Raw genomic sequence first — 3,919 nt, 5'->3', positions numbered from 1 at the left:
TTTTGAGTGATTATTTAAATAATTTGTTCTTATTTTCTATCAGCCTTATTATTATGTTGCCATAATAAATTAGATTATAATTTCTTCAAAGACAGAGTCTCATACTCATATGATCTCACACTCCTTAATATCCACCATAATCCTTAATGTGACTTGTTTGGATTTGACTTATTCAGCATTTGAAAGGGCTTCCAAGCTCACACTGACCAACACTTTGCTCTGGAAATTTCTCTTATTAAAAACTGCCCTACCCTCACTAACACATAAGTACAACAATAATACAGAAATTTCTCTCTCATACTTAGGTAGGCACCATAGTCAAGCAAGAAAATCAGATTTTTTTCCCCTTAGAAATTGGAAATTTGTGTATTTGTTTGTTTATTACAAAGCTACTTTTAATAATTTGAGGTGAGCCCCAAAGGAGTTCAAAACACTGGGAAGAGGAACATCCTCACTGCCAGGAGTGACCCAGAAGGAGAGGCATTCTGAGGGGAAGGAAGCACTGAGACTCAGAGAAAGGGATGTCATTGGTGGTGGAACCTGTGAGTACTACAGGAGGACACACCACCACGGTGTGACACAGGCTAAGGGGAAGAGGGTTGGACAGGAAGCCACAAGCTTTTGTTCCTCATTCTTCTCACTGTATTTTTCTGCTTCTCTTCATAACCTTGGAGTCCCTCTGCTTGCAGGTGGTAATAGAAAGCCTATCATCTCAGAAAAATATGGAACATTTCATGAATTGGCAAGTCGTCCTTGTATAGGGGCCATGCTAATCTCTGTTTCATTAGAAATTGGACATTTGAAATTGAGGGGTCAAATTTCTAAAAATATTTAGAACTGTGTCAATTTTATTACAGTATTTTCAACAGAATGTCTGTGAAAGCTTCTAGCTGAGGCTCCTGGATCTGGATTCTGGGGTTTTTCACATACTTCCTGCATTCTAAAAGTTAGCTACAGTTGTGGGTTTTTTTTTTTTTTTTGTCTGTTTTTAGTTGTGTATCTAGCTAATTATAATTCTAAGAAACTTAACTAATATATGATTATAACTATAATTATATAAGTGCTATATAATATATATAGAACTGTATTCACTGGAGTCAGTATCATAAAGAAACACTTAAGTTAGAATCTAGGCTTCAAAATAAGGAATGTGGTCTTTACAACAAATTTTAACAGAAGAAAATATTAATAATTTCTTATCAAATTCCTTTCTATAAATGAATAAACATGCCCACTTTGTTATATGTAGGTATTCTAGGACCAAAATTATTCCAGTAAAAGATGGAAAACATCTTTGAGTATGAGATGCATCAAGTTTTATTACATGAATTTAATCAAAATATTCACTCTGTTAAAATATATTTGAAGAATTCTATATATGATTTCTTCATTCTTCTGCCCATCTTAAATTTAGGGTATGCAAGTTTTCTTTTCCTTGCTAGACTTCTCACACCAAGATCAAAATAAAGCTGTATTTAGGAAGTGATTTTATCATCCCTAAATTCTTCAATTCATTTTCAATGATATATTATGAAATATATTTTGATTATGAAAAGTCAATGTCCCATATCTTAGGAAGTAAGGTTACATTATCCATTAATGAATGGGAAAAAGTAGTGCAATCATAAGGAAGTCAAATGACACCTTTGGGATTTGGTCAACAAAGATACTTTAAGGGAGAACATCTGTCATGAGAGAGACAATTTCTTTCTGTTAAAAGCACATAGAATCTCTACAGTAGAAAAGTTCTTTATTCATAAGGAAGCCAGAAAGAGTAGAAAGCATTTATACATGAGTCTTTATTTTTCAAAGATTTATTTGAGAGAGATTGGAGGGGCATAGTGAGAAGGAAAGAATCTTCAAGCAAACTCCCAGCTGAGCACGGAGCCCAACGCAGGGCTCATTCCTAGAACCCTGAGATCATGACCTGAGCCGAAATCAAGAGTCGGACACTGTGAGTCTATTTCTTGAATACTTGTTATTGTGGTTTCTCAAATCAAGTTACAAAAATTAGTATCCAGAAATAATAAGACAGGTTTCACAAACAATCAATAAGGTTATCACCCCAGGGAAGAAAATGTTTGACATGACCAAGTATAAATTGTATAATATATTAAGAATTTTGATATTATGTATAGAAGAGACATTTTAATCCCTATATAGTTTCTTAGAAAACAGCCTACCACAATGATGAAAAATAAGATTTAAATTTCTCCACCAACATGTAGCTACATTAGAATTTTAACAATCAAAACATCTAAGGTTTAGCTCAGGTAGAGGGACTAGTTGTAGGACACTAGTTGGAAAGTCTAGAAAGGTATCATATTTCTCTAACCCAAAGCATTGTGACAGAATGATATACCACAAAGCCTCTGGCAGCTGTTCCTCAGAAGTTCAACTCACAAAAGGAAAAAAGAATGAAGCCTGATTACCACTTACTGGTAATAATTCACCCTAATCTTGCCAAGGAATGATCTACTACCAGGTATCTAATAATCTCAGGTTTTTGTCATCCTATAACTCCTTTCACAGAAAGCTTTCATTCTTTGAAAGAACACTAGAATGAAATTCCTTGTGAGATTACTTTACATTTCCTATTCATAAGCCCCAAATAAGAACATATCAGAGTAACAGCAGCAGCCAAATATATTTACCATGTGTCTGACTGTTGATTACCCTTTATTTAGAAAAATACACTTGAGATCAGGTATGAGTTTTCTACAGCCATGTGGCAAAAAATCAATCAATCAATCAATCAATCATCATTCCGGGAGTTAGACTACTCCAAAGGCTCTTGGGTTATCTTGAAGAAGTCATTTGAATCCTGTAGGTTCACTATATGCACCTAACATATAGGACCATGAAAACTATATTCTCACCACCTCAATACGATCAGTGTAATTAAGATTGAAAGTTGATTTTAACTATAAAGAAAAGATAAATATACAAAAAAAATTGCTATTCCCATCTATTGGTATAGATAATTTAATTTACATATGGCTTAATCTTGATAATTTAGAAGTGGAGTGGAGGTTCCAAGAAATGACCTAAATGAACAAGCATATGCCCGTGTTTTATTTCATGTAACAAATATTAGTTAATGGTGGTGGCTGACTCTCCTTTTCTGGGCCACAAAAAACAGTCTATAAGATGTCTATAAGACATTTTCACAATCAGCCTTTATGTTTTTATCCTGTGGAAAAGTTGCCAGAAAAGCTTTGAAATCATAAACTGTAAATGAGTGGGATGAACCTAAATGGCCTTATTCTTTAAAAAAGGGAGTGTATGGGAAATCAGAAAGGGAAGTAAGAAAAGAATACAGAGAAAGAAAGCAAAGACAAGGGAAAGTAACAGGGTCTCCAGTTATGTGCAGCATGTCAGAAATAGGAATTCAGTCAGAATATTTTAATACATTTTTTCTGAGAGTATTTTTTTAAGATGTTATTTATTTATTTGACAGAGATCACAAGTAGGCAGAGAGCCAGGCAGAGAGAGAGGGGGAAACAGGCTCCCCGCTGAGCAGAGAGCCCAATGTGGGCTCCCATGACCCCGAGCTGAAGACAGAGGCCTTAACCCACTGAGCCACCCAGGCACCCCTTTCTGAGAGTATTAACAAGATAAAATTAATGACTTTTTGGTCATATTTACTTATGTTCTTTTCATCAAGATTACTCCACCATTCTTAAAGGAAAAACAAAATATAACTGACCAAAAGCCAGGATCTGGCTTCCTCAACAAATTCAACCCTAAACAGTGGTTGCATGTCTGTCATATTTAGTCTATTTCTAAGCTTGATGTAGAAATACAAACAGGTATTGCTGAACAAAGCCTTAGTAAGACAAGACTGTGATTCAAATTGTCCTTTCAATATAACACGTTCTGGTGAGTAGATTCAGCCAGAAGAAATGCAAAGTGGAAT

General features: G+C 34.8%; 1 non-coding gene across 1 annotated transcript; it reads right to left on the bottom strand.

The window, feature by feature from the left end:
• Nucleotides 1–716: 716 nt before the first annotated feature.
• LOC125096606 (U6 spliceosomal RNA) lies at nucleotides 717–822 on the bottom strand. Its single transcript, XR_007126284.1, has one exon. It is a non-coding gene; the product is annotated as a U6 spliceosomal RNA (small nuclear RNA).
• Between the last annotated feature and the right edge of the window lie 3,097 nt (nucleotides 823–3,919).

The sequence above is a fragment of the Lutra lutra genome, chromosome 3 (assembly GCF_902655055.1).
Source record: "Lutra lutra chromosome 3, mLutLut1.2, whole genome shotgun sequence".
Taxonomy (NCBI): Eukaryota; Metazoa; Chordata; class Mammalia; order Carnivora; family Mustelidae; genus Lutra; species Lutra lutra.
Note: the sequence above shows the minus strand (reverse complement) of the source record. Positions and strands in the feature narration are given on the sequence as shown.